At 42.1% G+C, this 19,377-nt stretch overlaps 1 protein-coding gene across 1 annotated transcript in view; it reads left to right on the forward strand.

Moving 5' to 3' along the window:
• MICU2 (mitochondrial calcium uptake 2) overlaps positions 1-19,377 on the forward strand; it is a 252,633-nt gene that overhangs the window by 147,726 nt on the left and 85,530 nt on the right. The window lies entirely within an intron of this gene.

The raw sequence follows: 19,377 nt of genomic DNA on the forward strand, positions 1-19,377 counted from the left end.
CCTTTCTCTCTAATGCACCCAGTGCGCTGCACCTGGCTGTATTTGCTGAGTTGCAGTGATTCACTCCAGTCTATAATCCCTGCTTCCTCCTAGTCCATGGCTTTTTCCTACTGCGTGGCTGCTCTCTCTGTAGCCTTTTGCCTTTCTATAAATCCATTGCATGAGGCCCCTTTAGGGGGCTGAGCAAGCGACTGCCTGATCATAAAAATGAGAGATACAGGCAGCTGCCCAAGAGCCCAGGAGAAGGGTACCCAAAGTCAGGGAGTCTCCTGGGAGAATCAAAATACTTAACAGGTAAGAACGACTAGAGTTGTTAATATTGCACTTTGTATTCCCTTTAATAACTGCACATGTGTATATGTTTATAAATGCATACATTTTAAAACATCCTTAACGCAGCCTAAAGCCCCCCAGCTCCTTTGTTGCCTTCCACAAATTGGGTTAAGCTGCTTTGGTTTTAGTTGCTTCAAACTTGCATAGACAGTACAAAAACACAACATGGGAGGGACAGCAAGGGGACAAGATGGGGCAGGGTATGCATCTCGTAATAGTTTTGGTAAGTATGCACTTTCCAAGTTATGCATCCTTGCAGGTTGCAATTAACTTTATTAACCTTCTTACTTAACCAAAAATATATACCCCACCTGCCCAACACACAACTTTCAAATGCTCTTAACTTTCTAAAATCAAAATCATTCTTTTAAAATAAGCAAAACTGACTATACTGTTTCAATTTATAAAGCTTTCTGCAATGGTTGCTATAGCCTCTTGGTTTTCATTTTTTGTAAAAAGGGGTGATTAACATTTTTTTTCAATGGGGAAACTATGTACTGCCCCATAGTTTACAGTAACTTAGAATGGCTGAGGGGATTTTCCATAAACCTTCCAAATAAAATACATTCACTAAAAGACAAAAAGCATAGAAAATTTCCACTCAGAAGGTGCATATTTCAGAGAGTTGTGTGTGAAAGCAAGATTATAATAGGAAGTGTTTTGCAGTCTTAGCAATAGCAGTTGCTTCCAGCATCATACATATTCATCGTTTACACCTGAAACAGTGGTATAAATGCTGGTTTTTTTAAACAAGGTTGCATGTGGACAATATGTCTTTATAGAGGTAGCCAGGTTAATTTCCAGTGTGTTTGTTGCTGATATGAATAGCCAGTGTTTAAAAATGTGTATTTTTAACTCCAGGAATGTGTATTTCAACTTCCAGTTTATTGATTTCCAATTTACTTAATGGCATACAGGCTACAGTGGTAGGTGATGTAGATAATCCATAGATAGACAGGTCTAAACTTTAGTACTTGTGCACCTATTATTAATTCTTTTATTTACCTGCTATTATCAATGTAGATACTCCAGCCAATATCTCCATTACTACTATAAGCATTTATTTCTTGTTATGCTGTATTGTTGCAGAATGCTTGGTGCTCTTACTTGTAATTTCAGACAGTGATAGCACAGTTTACCACTGAGAATTTGGATTTCTTTTATATTCAGCTACTTATCGCAGAAAAACAGTACTGTGTTCCCTTTGTTTAGAATTAGTCCCACAGAGGGCAATCTACTAAATAGTCCAAAATCATATAAATTATATCAAGAAGATAAACTTCTTAAATCAGGCAGTATTACTTTGGGGAACTCTCTGTTCTGATCATAAAATCTATCCCATTAATCCCTGAAATATATAGACAAGATATTTCAGGAGTCCCATTTGGATCTGTTTTAATATTCTGAAGAGGAAACCCAACCATCCACAGCTAATTTTAAGAAGTCTGTCTCTCATTTGTACAGAAGATACTTGTGCTCTTTCTGCAAAAAATATAATTATAATATTTGATTCTACACGTGAACACGACTGTTACAATCCTGAGTTTAAAATCATAGTAATCGAGCAACTCTTTATTATTTTATTTATTTGTTTAGATTTAACATTAAAAAAGAACATCCATATAAAAACTCTAAGCATCTTGGCATTAATAAGATTTACAATAACCATCCATTCTTCTTAATACTGTATTAATATACAAATACATTAATTCTGGCATTGGGCAGCCTTAAATAAGAGATAAGTTTACCTCAGCCAGTAGACAATAAAAATAGAAACACACCAGAAAAGCCTCTTTCCCCAGTAACATACTCTCATCCTTCCCCCAAGAACCCTGCTAAATAAACATGGCTTTTTCAGTGTGTCAGGTTTAGGCTATGCTGGATCAAGGTGCGGAGCAAATTCCTGAGGCCCTCACTGAAAACACTGTGCCAGTAGGCCCCCTGTCTTTTATCACGAGGGGAATCCAACTCTGACTAAGAGCAGCTATGGCAATATGTCACAAGGACAAGGGGAGAGGTGATTTCTCAGGTGTAGGGCTTTATAAGGCATGTGCCAACACCTTAAACTTTACCCAGAGACCAATAGTGCAAATCCCACAGCACAGCTGTCAAGCACTCCCTATCAGATGCCTCACAAAATAAGCATTTTTTCAAAAGAAAATGTATTAGAGTAAAATAGTGTAGTAAACTCTGGAATTGTGACTGGATTTTGGTGCAGATTTCAGTCCTTTACTAAAGGTTAAGACTGCGAAAATGTTAGCATTCCCCTGCTGTGCAAAAATAAGTAAGCTGGTGAGATGTTTTTTATAAGAGGCAATTCATTCACATGCACACCCACTCCCAGGAAGAACTGTAAGGATTATATAGAAGTTATTCTCTTCTTGTTGGAAGACTTGTGTGTTTGCTTTCCCTTCTGGTGTGTTTGGGACAGGGGGGAGAGATGAAATGCTCATTCCCTGTTTCTAGTAACTTCAGGAGATATCATCCCTTCTTGTTTCCTGGTGAAGAGTATTGTGCAGTGTTCCCCCTCCCCGTTCCTGGCAGCATGGGACTTCTCTCATTGGGTGCCCTAACTCTTTTCTCCCCCACTAAATGTCTTCCTGTTCCTTTCCTCACCTGTTACCCTTTTTCTGCCCACTCCTCCCATTGCCATTTGGTGTTTCTTCATTCTTTTGTACTCATCTGTCTTCTTTCCTCCCAGATTATAGCCTCTTCTCTCTCTCACTCCTCCTATCCCAGCTGTCTGGTTTCCTGATCCCTGCTGAGGTGTGGAATGAGAGAGAATGTAACACATACTCATGCAAAATTAGACTGGGGGCTGGACATCTTAATCTGCTGAGCAGGAAGTGACTGCTAAGCTTTGCTGTACATTCATACAGCAACATGAAGGAGAGCAGGTCTCCTCCCTACTCAGCAGATCGATCCCTAGTAGTTAAGAGATTGCCCTTGTTTTTACAAAACCCTCAGGCAGCAGTTACCACTCCCAAAAGAGAGGGAGATACTGAGGGCTTGTCTTCATGACCGGGAAGATTGACACCCTTGCAGCGGGTGTCGATTTAGCGGGTCTAGTGAAGACCCGCTAAATCGATGGCAGAGCGCTCTCCGGTCAACTCTAGTATTCCAGGTCCCCGAGAAGAGCAAGGTAAGTTGATGGGGGAGCGTCTCCCATTGACACAGCACAGTGAAGTCACAGGGGTAAGTTGACCTAAGCTATGTTGACTCCAGCTATGTTATTCACGTGGCTGGAGTAGCGTAACTTAGGTCAGCTTACCCTGGTAGTGAAGACAAGAAAAAAGAACAGGAGTACTTGTGGCACCTTAGAGACTAACAAATTTATTAAACACATTTAAGAAAAAAGAGAAGATCCTTATCCCATCAGAGGAATGGAAATGAATAGCTGCCCCATAAGTTGTGTCAGGGAAAGCAAGCCTGCCATTTGCTTCCAAAAGTTATGCAAATGTAAAGTATTCTGTTTTCTATCTAGCAGAACCTAGATATACCTAATATACCAAACCTAATATACTTATGTTATGCAAATATGGTGCAAATTTGCATCTTCCTTACTAGCCTTACCATTTAAAAACAATCAGAGCTGTCCAGCAGTTAAAAATTCTTTCTGGATGTTGCTTGATTGGATAGCTAGTTTATTTTTTAAAGTGTGGGGTTGGAATGTTCAACCTATCAACTCATTTTATTGTCTGAACATTAGTTGGGTGCTTAAGAATCTTTTCAGTAGAGAAAGAAGTCAAAGTCATTCTCAGTCCATATCAGTTAACCAGACATTAACTAGAGAATGAAGTGGCAGTTTGAGCACAACGATTAGTGATTTGCTGAGCAAACCAGAGATGCTGTTCATTATTTCAACAGATATTCATGAATCTGTGGGTCATTGCAGCTGGTATGGCTAGTATAAGTCCAGATGATAATACTACATAAAGCTAAAGAGTGCATAATACTGTTATGCTGAAATTTATTAATGGCTGCCATCAAGCAGTATTTGATGGTCATTAGGTAATTACAGACCTAATTAAAGCTGATGGGCATGCTAGCTACTATTCATTCAGCCTAAATGGAAGAAGCAATTAAGCTCCTTTATGGAGTAAAATAGCTGGAGACAATGGAAGTCACCACCCAAGGCTGTATGCAAGGTTGATCAAGATTTAAGCCATGTGGGCCAAAGGGTTTCCCTGGGACCTGATTGCAAATGCAAGGGCTAGGTCATTGAGTGGTTGGAGCTGTGTATGTGTCAAAGGGAGAAAGCAAAATGGAAACAAGCAGAAAGCCAGAGATGCGGTCATGAGCATAGCCCTGATGGGGAGCAGAGATGCAGAGCTCTTTTGGGTTATAGGACTGGCTGGCAAGGCAGATATGGAAGTTATGAGTAAGGAAAATGCCTGTTGCTGTTCCTATTATGTTCAGGGAAACAGGACTTTGTATACATTTTTTGTAAATAAATTGGATTTCACCAAAGAATCATCAATTTTTCCTCCTAATGAAAACAGCCCAGCAAAGCCTTGAATATTAACTAACCGCCCAGCCCAAGGGGCAACTGTATTAACCCGCTTTTGGAGGATTCATAGCACACAGAGCGAGGCTCACATGGCTTGTAAAATTGTTACTTCTGCTGTTGAAAAGCAAGCTTTTTTTTTTTTCACAGCTGTGCATCGTATCCCTCCATTTTGATTGTGTAGTGTGCCCTGATTGGTCAGGGTATTATGCATACAATAATTTTATGCTCGCTTAGTGCTTCAGAAAGCTGAATTCATATATTGTGCATCAGTACCCTGCCTGCTTGCAATATCAGAGCAAACCATCAGAGCATAGGACGATGAATACATAGAACCTTGTCACCTTGATTTTGTTGTAGTCAGCCAGCAGAGAAAGTCTAATGTTACCAACATTTTTAATAAAACCAACTTTTAGTCATATCAGCTTTAATTGTGGCCCTTTTAATATACTATTCTATTTTCACAGCTGGTACAACAATATACTATTATGAGATGAAATTCCTCCTTTGTCACATAACTAACAAATGTATAATTAAACATAATCAATTTTGCAATCATTACCCACCAGCATCATTTCACTCATTGATAATTTTCATTTGAAGAATTACTTGATGTGCTATTTTGCTTGGATGTTTTTATATTTTCTCTAATTAAACATAATTAAAATTTAGGAGAGGGAGTAAACGTGGTGTTGAGTAAACAGATAAATATTCTGACTGGCAATGTCACATCAAAAGTGCCTGGAACTACAGCTAAAGATGGCAAATATCAAACTATCATAGATATATCTAGATTGTCAAATGATTAGGTAGCATTTTTTATTGAAGCAAAATCTTAAGTGTACCCTTTGACAAAGTTGCAAAATATGCAATAAATGATGATTTATTATAAAGCAGTTTCCATGATAAGAAAGCATAGATAGATTACACAAAACTGTACAGCAAATACATAAACCATCATAAAATACAACCCAAATGATCTTGAACCCTGTTTTCATGGACCTTAGTTCACCAATTTTGTTCCTTTGTTTCCTGGTAGATAAGCTTTTTATTACTGATTTTCTGTTTAATATAACTTAAAAATGTGAGATCATGGTATTCTGTATAGATTAAATCACACCTGCAAAGTTATTTACTATCAGGGTGATAATGAAGAAAAATATTTACAGTCCTGCCATTTAAAGAGCAAGAGCTGATAACAAATGCATAGCTTCCTAACAGACCTATTTTGTGATTCATATTGACACAGCAGATAACTCTTTAAAGGCAGAATGGCAAGGTCCAAAAAATGCTTTTGTTTGCTGTCATGTGCAGCACTGCATGCTGGATTACTTCAATTTTTTTTTATTTTATTTTTTCTTAATTTTATTACAATTATTTTTTTTAAGGAAGCAGTCTGCTCCGTTTTTTAATTATAGATAAATCTGTAAAATAGGTTTGGGGGCATGACTTATTATTTGTACATAGGATGGTGTCCTGTACTGATCAGCTCAACACATGCAGAGAGCGCTTTGAGGACTTTTATATTCCTGGCTATGTGCCATGATCGCAACAGCAGGGATAGCAAGCAAAACACTTCACTGGAAAGACAAGCTGTGTAAATAAAAAAAAGTTATTAGCAAACCATAATATGTAAAACATCAATAATTAAGTATTTTATTGTTCCTCTGTTTATCGTGCTGTGGAACCTACTGCATTTACTCTGTGCTGCTATCTTGTAAAAGAAATATCAAAGGATAACTTCAACTTGCTGGGTTGCGTCATAAGCTTCTAATGTATTTTTAACATATTTGGGTTTTGAGGTATATAAAATATGAAGGCTTAATTCACTTGAGATTTGCTTTAATACTGAGGATGAATTTTAATGAGAGTTAATAAGCTACATTTAATGCTTTAATTTTAACAGTAAGGAACAGTTGTGTACACTGAGGATATGTCTGCACAGCAAAGAGAAACCTGAGCTTGGCCCATCCCAGCTGACTCGGGCTTGTGGGGCTCTGGTTGTGGGGCTGTTTCATTGCTATGTAGACTTCCAGGCTCGGGCGGGAGCCTAGGCTCTAGAACCCTGCGGGGGTGGTAGGGGCTCCAGCCCAAGCCTGGAAGTCTATACAGCAATGAAACAGCCCCACAGCTGGAGCCCAGGGAGCCCAAGTCAGCTGGCACAGGCCAGCTGCGGGTTTTTCTTTGCTGTATAGACATACCCTGAGAGTACAGCTACACTGCACACTTGTTACAGCAGTGTGTAGAGTATATACACTGCACGCCCCCCTAGCAAAGGTATAAATAGCAGTATAGACAGTGAGGCGCTGCTGTCCGGGACAGTGGGTCTTGAACCCTGGTCCATAGTGCACTTAGTAGCTGGTCAGGTCCTACCTGCCACCCAGTAATATGCCCGTCAGTTGCCAGAGTAGAAGCTGAACTCTGACAGAGGACGGCCATCCAGGGATTGATTGATTGGAATGCTGGGGGCCCTGATTGGTTCCCAGCTCTTATTCAACACAAGCATAGAAACAGGAAGTTGTCCCTGCAACTGGATTCTCCCTGCTTAGGACTGCTTCCCCTGTAATCCCTGTTCCTGCTACTGATGTCCTGGTAACCTGGCCCTGCCTGCCTCCTGACAGCTGACTCCCGGTTTGCCCTCTGGCCTGTCTCGGACTCTGACCTTCTGGTATCTGCCCTGGTCTGACTCCTGCTCTGAACACTACCTCACCATCTACGAGGCAAGGGGTTCTACTCTTGTTATTTCCTAATACCCAAAAGGAAGGGAGGTTGGAGACCCAAACTGGACCTCAGAGCTCTCAATAAGTTTGTCAAGGCTCAGAAGTTCAAGATGGTCACCTTATCGATGATCATCCCAGCATTGGAACAGGGAGACTGGTTTTTGGCCCTCGACCTCCAGAATGACTACTGGCTCATTGACAATTTCTCAGGTTTGCTCTGGGACACAACCATTACCAATAGAGTCCTCCCCTGAGGTTCTCTCATCAGTCCCAAAAGTATTTTCCAAAGTTCTCTCAGTGATAGCCACTCATTTATGCTTGGAAGGAATAATGATTTACCTGTACCTGGATGATTGTCTCCTAAGAGCCCAATCTCTCCAGGAGGCTCACTAAATCATCAATACTATGATACACTTGTTCACAGAACTGGGTCTACCGATCAATACCCAGAAGTCAACCCTCACTCCAATGCAGTGCCTGGAATTCATAGGGGCCAACCTCAACACCCTCCAGCCCAAAGACCTCCTACTTCAACACAGGTTCCTATCCATAGTTTCATTCATAGACATCAATCAATGTAGTCTACAAATACCAACCAGGCTCTGCCTCCAACTCTGGTGACATATGGCAGCAGGCATGGTGGTGATACCACATGTCAGACTCCACATGCATTGCCTCCAACTGTGGTTCAGTTCAGTTTAAAGACCGAATAGGGACAGGTTGGACAAACCCCTGTCACTACCCGCCAGGATCAAAAACTCCTTAGACTGGTGGAAGTACCCAGCCAATGTGTGCAAAGGGATCCCCTTCTTGCAGACGTCACCATCGTCGCTCCTCAACACCAACGCATCACTCAGAGGATGGGGCGCACATTTAAACGGCCTCATTACGCAAGGCAAATGGTCGTCTGTGGAGATATCCTTCCATATAAAACAAATCTCTCCAACATCCGTGTCTCTTCCACACATCCTAGACTATGTTCTGACCCTTAAAAAATCAGGACTATCCCTAAGCTCGCTTAGGGTCCATCTAGCACCTATAACAGCCTTTCACCAACCGGTAGAGGGGCACTCCGTGTTGTCACAACCAACCACAAAAAGGTTCCTCAAGGGTATAATAAACCTCTCCCCTGAGCCTCCACTTCCTACCCCCATGTGGGACCTAAACCTGGTACTGAAACGGCTGATTAGGCCTCCTTTTGAACCCATGGCCACCTGTTCACTGACATACCTATCAATGAAAATGGCGTTGATAGCGATTACCTCGGCCAGAAGAATAGGAGAGATAGCAGCCCTGATGGCACATCCCACCTACACAGTACTCTTTCTGGACAAGGTTATGCTCAGGCCGCATCCAAAATTGATCCCTAAGGTAACCTCTCTGTTTCATATGAATCAATTGATTCACCCTCCAATCTTCTACCAAACCTCACAAAGAAAACAGGGAGGCTGTACTTCAAACTCTAGATGTCAGAAGAGCCCTGGCATTCTACCTTAACAGAACGAGGGCCTTCAGGAAGTCCCCTAGAGTTTTCCTCTCCATTGCGGAAAGATCCATGGGCTCAGCAATATCAGCCCAAAGGCTCTCTAAGTGGGTCTCGAATTGCATCAGACAGTGCTACCAAATTTGCAGCATGACCCCTCCAGACTTGATTCATACTTACACCACAAGATCTATCTCCTCATCTGTCGCCTTCTTAAAGGATGTCCCCCTCTCAGAGATCTGTAGAGCAGCGACATGGGCGTCAGTCCACACTTTCTCAGACAACTATGCAGTCATTGGGGACTCTGCCTCCGATGCCATCTTTGGCTCCACAGTACTGTCATCCATAACTGACCCAACTTTGAAGTCCCAGTCCTCCAGAAGGGATGCTGCTCTGGAGTCACCTACAGTGAAGCACCCATAGGGACACTACTTGAAGGAGAAGAAGAAACTCACCTTGTGCAGTAACAATGGTTCTTCGAGATGTGTGTTCCTATGGGTGCTCAACAACCCACTCTCCTACCCTCTAATTCGGAGTTGTTGTCAATGACTCTGGTAAGGAAGGAACTGAGGGGGGTTGACCCGTGTGCACTGATTAGCCTCGTGGCATAGCATGAGGAGACACAGTGCATGTGCGGGCCCGACGGACATTGCTACCGAAGTTCTCCGAACAACAACTCAGGGACACAAGCATACCTACAATGGAGCACCCATAAGGACACACATCTTGAAGAACCATCATTACTGCACAAGGTGAGTAACTACTACTTCTTTGCCCAAAGATGCACTCTGTTCTCTTCCTTCCTCCACACCAAAAGGTAATGGGCCACCCTGATTACACTGGCCTCATTAGCACTACAAAAGTAATTTTCCTTCCCTTGGTATTCACTCCTTCTTGTCAACTGTTGAGAATAGGCCACTTCCACCTTAATTGAATTGGCTCATTAGCACTGACCCCCCCCCCGCCACTTGTAAGGCAACTCCCATCTTTTCATGTGCTATGATATATATTCTGCTTACTGTATTTTTCACTCCATGCATCTGATGAAGTGGGTTTTAGCCCACGAAAGCTTATACCCAAATGAATTAGTTAGTCTCTAAGGGCATGTCTACAATTACCTCCGGAACGATCTATCCAGTGGGGGTCGATTTATCATATCTAGTGAGGACGCGATGAATCGACCGCCGAGCGCTCTCCCGTCGACTCTGGTACTCCACCAGAGCGAGAAGCATAGGCGGAGTCGACGGGAGTGTCAGCGGTCAATCTACCACAGTGAAGACACCGCGATAAGTAGATCTGAGTACGTGGACTTCAGCTACTCTATTGTCGTAGCTGAAGTTGCGTAACTTAGACCAAGTTAGCTCTCCCACCTCCAGTGTAGACCAGGCCAAAGGTGCCGCAAGGACTTGTCGTTGTTTTTGTGTTAGCATTGTTATCTGAACTGCAAAAGATATCTGCAATGGTGGGGTGGTGATTTTTAGCTGACTGGCTTATCTAATAGTACAACTTATTGTAAAATTGCTTTTTAGAGAGATAATTGAAATACTGCCAAGTTCTGTTTAATTTTGGTATAACCCCTTGGTGTTTACTGTTTATCTTGTAGTATTGAAGTCAAGGCTAATAAACTCATGGAGATGTACTTTAGCAGCTACTGAGTCCAGGTACCAAGCAATGGAATATATTTTTCCAGCAATCACATCTGGTCCTTTGGCCAGACAGCTCTTTTGCTTCTTGGTGTATTTAACTGGTAGCAGTTGCAGCAGCTAAGAACTGACTTTGGGTTAGATGTGAGGTTATTTGTATTGATAACTGCTTTGCTTAATTGGATACTGTTGTCTTTTGAGTCAAACTTGTTTGTAATAAATATGCCCTGAGCTACCTTTCTGAAACAGGGTTGCTAAGAGATTTTGCAGTTTCTTTGCCCAGTGTGAACATGTGTGTTTGCTTCTGTTTGAGAACTGTCTTTAGAACCATGTGATAAAAGAATGGTAAGGATTACCTAAGAGTAAGTTTGTAATATGGTTCAGCCAGCAGAGTTTGTTGCTGCTGGAGTTTTTGTTTGGTTTTGTTTTAGAGTCCCTTTCCCCACTGGTCATAAAAACTTTGCTAGAACTGTATTAGCAACAACAATACTTAAACAAGGTTGTAGTTAGGTCTGGTCCCAAAGCAGACAGGTTGCTAGAGACAACAATGAGATTGTAGTGAGCTTCTGGTTTTGTTTTCTTTTTTGCTTTCATGGTTCTGCTGAGTTTTGCTAAAGAATGATGCAGAATCAAAATTCTTACCTTTCTTAAACAAGGCACTTATGTTGATTAAGGAAAATTATTTGTCAGGGAATGAGTGAAAACTACAGTTCTTAACTATGCAGCTTTCTGGAAAGCAGCAGTTGCCAATAATGTAACTTCTTGATTGAATAAAAGCACATTTTAAAAGCAAAACATTTTGAACAAAAATAGTGTGAACAATGAAACCACTCAGACTTCAGATTGTTTGCCTCTTGCTTACAACTAATCTTTCACAACACACATCTTGAAGGATTTAGTTACTTAAGTGTGAAAGTTATTTGTTGTTTAATGGCATTTGAATGGAAAATGGATTCTTTGAAATGAATGAATATATATTGTACACGTACAGAATACTTGTAATGCAAGTAATGGAAATATCTGGTTATTAATAACAAGAATCTGTTTGTTGTATAAACGTGGGCTGCCTTAGAATTTCAGAAATTTACAGCAGTTCCTTCTTTAGCTAACTATTCCAGTTTTGTGACATACTACCATGATATTTATAAGATTACAAATAGAAGTTACTTTTCTTCTTTATGCATATGAACAAGTCTCAAGAATTCTTCAGATCATTTCTGTCTCTCTGTAAATATTTCTCTAATTTGTAATGAATATTTTGTACAACATAGCACACGATTTAGACTATATTTAGCATAACATGCTGTGTGGCATACCTCTGAAAATATCTCTGGGATTTTTCCTACTTTAGATACTTAATAGTTTTGACAGATTACTTGTTTGTTTTAATTAATGCAGTGGAGCTTAATCAGTTCTGAAACATGCTGTTTAACTGACAATTAACTAAGTCTTAACAGATATAGTGAAATCAGAATCCTATACATTTTTACCATTGTTGCATGAATTGTAACTTGTAGCATGTATCTTTTAACAGTAGCAAATGTTGTGGTTCTAAGAAATTAGGTAACATCTGTTTTAAAGGTACCCATTGGCTGCGGTGCAACATTTATGTGCTCACATACTATTGTGATGGAGGTAGGGTGGACGTATAATTACCCAGATGGGTAATAGAAGGTGCAAGAAGAGCATGCTATATTCAATACTAATTTCCAGTCCAACCTTCCATTTTTGGTTGTTCTTGATTCCTTTGGGCTGGAATCTTCCATGCTTGGTCTTAGCCCAGAGTTGCATTTTTTTGTGAAAGTTATACTAGTAGTCAAACTGGTTTTAACCACTTTTGAATGCTTATAGTATGTAGAACAGTTTTTGTTCCCTCCATGTGTTCTGATTGGAAATGTAGCATTCTAATTTTTTTAAATTATTCTTTGAAAGGCTGAAGCTAGACACACCAAATATCTACATCCATTTAGACAAGGGGTTCTCAAACTGGGGGTTGGGACCCCTCAGGGGATCGCGAGATTATTACATGGGGGGTCGCGAGCTATCAGCCTTCACCCTAAACCCCACTTCGCCTCCAGCATTTATAATGGTGTTAAATATATTTAAAAGTGTTTTTAATTTATAAGGGTGGGTCGCACTCAGAGGCTTGCTTTGTGAAAAGGGTCACCAGTACAAAAGTTTAAGAGCCACTGATTTAGACCCAAGGTAAAATCCAAATGTGATTAGATCTCCAGCAGTCTGACCTTTGACCAGTGCAAGCCTGTTGGGTTGGGGGAGATCAAATGGGATCTCAGGGACTGGGCAAGTGTTGATTTCCTGGGAAGACCATCAGCCTTGTTGAGGTGCAGGCAGTGTTGCTTCCTGAGAGTCCTTCCAAGAATCATAGCCAGTCACTTGGAGCGCAAAAGCAGAACCACTATGGCTTATCTCAACTGACAAGGCAGAACAAAAGCGAAAGCCTGAACAGAGAGGTCAGAAAGATACTTCTGTACTTGGAACACATGGGTCAGTTTTTTAGAGCCACGTACATTTTCAGCAAGGCCAGTGGTCAGGCTTACTGACTTTGCCATTGCCAACTGGATACGGGAGAATGGAAGCTAAACCAGACATGGGTAAACTACGGCCCGTGGGCCACATCCGGCTTGCGGGACCGTCCTGTCCAGCCCCTGAGCTCCCGGCTGGAGAGCCTAGTCCCCAGCCCCTCCCCCGCTATCCCCCTCTCCCACAGCCACGCCGCCATGCAGGCCCCGCTGTGGCCCACCGCTCCCGCTGGGCAGCGTGGGGAGTGCAGCTGGCTCTGGCCGGGTGTCGCGGCTGCGAACTGCTGCTGGTAAGGGGGCGGGGAGCGGGGGGGTTGGGTAAGGGAGCAGAGGGTCCTGGGGGGCAGTCAGGGAGGAGGGGGCGGAGGTTCTGTGGAGGGGCAGTCGGGATGGGGAACAGGGAGGGTTGGGAGTGGGAGTCCCAGGGGGCCTGTCAAGGGGCAGGGATGTGGATAGGGGTCGGCAGGGCAGTCAGGGGACAGGGAGCAGGGGGGGCTGGATAAGGGGGTGGGATCCTGGGGGGCAGTTCGGGGCGGGGGATCCCAGGAGGGGGTGGTCAGGGGACAAGGAGCAGAGGGCAGTTGGATAGGGGGTGGGAGGTCTCGGGGGGGTCTGTCAGGGGGCAGGGGTGTGGATAGGGGTCTGGGCAGTCAGGAGACAGGGAGCATGGGGGTTGGATAGGGGGCGGGGGTCCCAGGAGGGGGCGGTCAGGGGACAAGGAGCAGGGGGGGTTGGATGGGTTGGGAGTTCTGAGTGGGGCAGTCAAGGGGCGGGAAGTGGGAGGGGGCAGATAGGGGGTGGGGGGCCAGGCTGTTTGGGGAGGCACAGCCTTCCCTACCCGGCCCTCCATACAGTTGCGCAACCCCAATGTGACCCTCGGGCCAAAAAGTTTGCCCACCCCTGAGCTAAACAGAACTTTTTGATCAGATTGCACTGAGGTGATTCTGTGTGCAAGCTCATCTGTTTGCAACCCAGTCCAACATAAAGATAACTGATTCTGCTTCTGATGTTGGCAGCCACAATTAGTGAGCATAGACATCCTATCATTCCACTGGCTGAGGGGGAAATGCCTTTCTCAACAGATCCAGAATAGCTGAAAAGATTAGCCAGCATGGAGCTTCAGCAGTCCTAATCACACTATACTAACCCAGTGTCCTTGGCTTGTCAGCATGTCCTTCCTGGATGCTTCCAATCTCTTGGCACCTCAGTTCACCAGGATCTACCTGGATCAATAACATTTGAGGCTTGGTGCATGGAGCTTGAATGTAAAACATGGTCAGGCCTGGGTACTGATTGATTTCCCTTAGAAATTCAGAAAATCTTCTACCAACCATTTGGAGGAGCTGGTATTCATGGTGGACAAGGAGAAGGACAAGTCCTTGAGACTGAACACACAAGGCATTCCTGACTTCCTACCAGATGGTTTTCATAAAGCTATAGTTTCTTGAAAATGTAACTTTTAGGCTCCGCCATGTGTCCTATTTCTCCCAGTTCTAGCCTGCTGCTTCATCCATGTAGCTTCCATTTTCTGATGCAGTATTCCATGAGAAACTCCTGATCTGGTTACTGTGGAAAAATGGAGCCCTTCGAGAAGTGCTACAAGTCCTTACCAAATCACCTTTCAGTTGCTAGGGAAAGTGTCTTGTATGTTACAGAACTGACAGACATCTTTTTCAGTTTTCCTTCCCAAGTGCTCTTTTTTTATTGTTTGCTGCTTCCAAATAGTTCCAAGCTTGAGCAGATTGCCATAATAGAGAACACTAAAATTAGTAATTTTGTCTTCTCTGAATGGGAATTTGCTTTCCTGTCAGGACCTGCTTTGACTCAGTGTGTTTGACAACTTCTGAATGTCTGGCTGCACTGAGACGGCAACTGATTTTTCTCTTCTGGTTTTCTAGTCAGATGACAAATCTGCTTTTGTTTCACATACACTTTCTTAGGGGAAAATGTGAAACCTAATGTTTGAAGATCTAATCTGTTCCTTTAACTTTTTTTCTTATTCTTCTTAGCTTTGGCAGTATAGCCTGGGAAGCATCATCAGTGCAATTCACTAAGTTGCCTGTAGAGGTTGGTGATGGGAGACTACTGCACTGGACAAAAACAAAACAAAAACCTCTTACCTGCCTCAGAGATTAATACCAGAAAAAAAAAAAAAAAAAAAAAAAAAAACAGTGGTTCTAAGTCTGATGGAGCAGTGAATTTCTATTCAAGAAACACAAAAAATACTTGGTTCTACTAGAATAGCCACTTCCATAATTTATCTCCATAATGTATCAGTTTCTGAGATTTGTGAGACTGCTGCTTGGAATACAATTCACATTTTTACGGCTCTGAAGCCAAATCACATACACATTTCAAGAGAGTGGTCTTTTATTCTTCATTTCCTCTCCTGCTTTTTGAGGTTGCTACTGCTATATAATTAACTGTAATGGGGACCTGCAGAGGCAAACTTGTAAGGAAGAAAGAAGGAGGTTACTTAGCAGCCAGTAACTGGAGCATTCTAAACATATGGCCTCTGCAGATCCACACTGACCATTCTTCTTCCCTACTTCTTTGGAGTATTACAACTGGTGTTGATTAAACTAAGGCTATGTCTACACTACCGCAGTAAGTTGACCTAAGTTATGCTACTCCAGCTACGTGAATAATGTAGCTAGAGTCGACGTAGCTTAGGTTGACTTAATGCGTTGTCTACACCGCACTGGTTCGACGGGAGAAACTCTCCTGTCTATTTACCTTATGCTTCTCGTTCCGGTGGAGTACCGGAGTGACAGGAGAGCGATCGGTGGCCAATTTAGCGGGTCTTTACTAGGCCCGCTAAATCGACCCCCAGTGGATCGATCACCATGCGTTGATACCCTGGTAAGTGGAGACAAGCCCTTACTCTTCTTGTTCGGGGTGGAGTACCAGGGTTGATCAGAGAGCGATCTGCAGTCGATCCGGCAGTAGTGTAGACATAGCCTAAGACAGTGATCACCAACCCGTAGATTGCACCCAAACTCCCTCCCAGATCTTGCACTCCAATCCTGTGCCCCAGGCTCAGCCCAGAGCCCCCTCCCAAACTCCAAACCCCTCGGCCCCAGCCCAGAACCCACACCCTCTCCCGAACCCCAACCCCCTGCCCCCAGCCCGGTGAAAGTGAGTGAGGGTGGGGGAGAGTGAATGACGAAGGGAGGGGGGATAGAGTGAGCAGGGCGAGGCTTTGGGGAAGGGGTGGGGTAGATCCTGGGTTGCACTTAAATTCTAAAAGTGATCTTGTGCCTAAAAAGGTTGGAGACCACTGGCCTAAGAGGAACTGAGGATGGTGATGGAGTGAGGCCATTTATATCCATGGTATGAATGTCAAGTTTAGAGTACAAGTTCATATGTCCCTGACTCCTAAACTGTTTTAGAATGGTTTCCCTGACTCCTAAACTGTTTTAGAATGGTTTCACAATCTTGCATTTAACGTAACATCTTTCTCTTTACCTCTTACTGCTGTTCTTTGGCTAACTTACTGTTGCATGCATAGCAGTATATTATAAATAATTGTCTATATTTTTACAGCTCCCTTAAACTAATCTGCACCATTTTATAATACATTTGAAAGGTATTACATTCTGTAGGAATTGTTGCTTTTTTAAAGAATACATACCCAGTAAGATTTTTTACTATAATGAAATCAGTTTTTTTGATCACTGCTTATAGCAATCATTGGATTATATGGATCAATTTTTACCTTTCAAAAATCAGTTCCCATTTGTGGTGGTGTGTTTGACTATGGTTTTACTGATAAAGTGGGATTTTTAGTCACAATGATTTTTTTTTTCTTTTTTCTTTGTCTCCAATGGTAAGAGAGAATTTCTCACCTTTCTTAGTGCTACTTGATTGCAGGTAACAATGTTACAGCTTGTCAAAGTGATAATTAGAACCAATTATAAACTGATTGACTTGCCTTGGTATTAAAATACATAGTACAACTAGCTTTATCCTTGCAAGGTGGAGATTTCTTCTATGTACAGTAGGTCTGAGGAGCTCACTGTTTCAGATTCTCATATATTTTGTACATTTTTTCATCAGAACTATCATAAATGACTTACCTCTTGCAACTAAAGTTTGAAAAAATAAATAGTGCAGAGCAAAAGTAAGACAGGGCTTGAAAAATCCGTATTATATTCAGAGGTGAATAGGAAACTTTTCCCCTAGAAAGTGGGGATGGGGTTCCAAGATAACAAATTTTTGCGGAATTTTAGCTTTCATTTTGAAAAAAATAATTTTCTAGCACTTATTTTTGAAAAGATAATTTCTGTTTGTAACTCTTACACAGCGATATCTTTCTGAGTCTGTATATAAAGGACTTTACTGTGGTGCCTCTACTCTTCTCATTAGTTTTTTCATAAAATAGCGGAGTGAAACTAACAAGATTATTCAGTTTCACTGTCGCTATTCAGAACTCTGAGCAACAGTGAAACTGGAAAGAATCATGTAAATTGCGCTGCTGCTGCTTGGAAGAATTGAGTGAGTGGTAAATAAAAGCAAAGTTGCAAAGTTACTTGTAAGTATATTGCAGTGATAGGAGACAATGGGAGTTGAGCATTCAGGTCCAAGAATGATATCAGGCTATGGTCCACAAAAGGAAATGGAAAAGCTAAATCCTATATTAGAAAACTTGAGCCAGTGTAAGTAACATCAGTCTATTTACACCGTTGTAAACCCATAATGTATATGCACATTTAAACTGGTTTAAATTGCCCTTACTGATTTCATGCAGTAACTTAACTAAACTGATGGTAGTTATACTGGTGCAAGTTTTCTAATGTGTACGAGATCTAAGGCTGTGTCTACACTGCCACTTTCAGCACTAAAACTTTAGTTGTTCAGGGGTATGAAAATCACACCCCTGAGTGACAAGTTTTAGTGCTGAAAAGCGCCAGTATAGACAGTGCTTTATCGCTGGGAGTGCTACCACACCTCGTTGACGGTGGTTATTTTTTATCGCCGGGAGAGCTCTCCCCCGGCGATAAAGCATGACTACACTGCCTATGTCACAGCGCAGCCGTGGCAGTGCTGCTGCGGCCGCACTGTAACGTGGGCAGTGTAGACATACCCTAAGTCATGGAGGGAGATAGAACAGTCATGCTTAAGGATGCTCATTTTGCCCAAAAGAAATATATATTTTTTTTTTATATTTAACTGGAAAACGTTTTGCTGAAGTCTTAGATTTCTGGTCAAGGTAAGGAGAGGGTGTAGATAAGGTGTAGTCATTTAAGGTGCTGAAACATATGTACAGTTGGTATTTAGATCTGACAACTGTGTTTATAGGTAGAGATAAGATGGGAAAAGTAGAAAGAAAAAAGCTAGAATTTTAGTCAATGATGCTCCCTAGAAGAGATTTCTCTGTGCACAGGAAGTCGCACTTTTCTTTTCTCTCAAGATTGTTTTGAGAATAAGCAGTTGGATTTGCAGCAGAAGGTGAATGTGGCAACTGGGAAACAGAAATGCACGTATAGTTGTAGATGCAGACCACAAGAGTGGAGTGGTTGACAAGTGTTGAAGGCTGCACAGAGTTAAATGAGAAAGGAAAAGGAACCATTATTGGTGGGAATTTGGACATAATGCGATTTTGTGCTTTTAAAACTATTAACTCAACAGGGCCTGCCTGTTCAATCAGCAGCCCTTTTTGGGGTTCTTCCACTACCGAATTGTCTATTCCATTCTTTCATCAATTAAAATAGCTACCACCTTTTCTTTGCTGATTTAGTAGAATATTTCATATGGCGCTTAGCAAGTTTAGAACTCCAGAGAGTTAATCACTTTTGCAACCATAGAGTCAAAGGTCAAAAATGCCTGTTTCAGATTTCTTTATCAGAAGTTTTGAATTCAGAAAAACACAATTCTCCTTCCATTCGGGAGGAACTGCCCTCTCTAGAAAAGGGAGAGCACACGTTTTTTAGTCCTCTTTATCTTTTTAGGTTTAGCTCTAGACTTTTTCCTTTTACCAGGGTCTGTACTGTAAAGGACAAAGGGTGCGGGGTGTCTGTGTGCTTTGAAAATTCTCATCTCGTTTCTTCTTCAGTTCTCAAGAGACATTCATTTTCTAAGATACCGGAAAAAGATGATCTAATGGAAGTAGTACATGGGTTAGTCTTAGTGGTAGAAAGAAGCTCTTAGA

The sequence above is a fragment of the Emys orbicularis genome, chromosome 1, assembly GCF_028017835.1.
Source record: "Emys orbicularis isolate rEmyOrb1 chromosome 1, rEmyOrb1.hap1, whole genome shotgun sequence".
Taxonomy (NCBI): Eukaryota; Metazoa; Chordata; order Testudines; family Emydidae; genus Emys; species Emys orbicularis.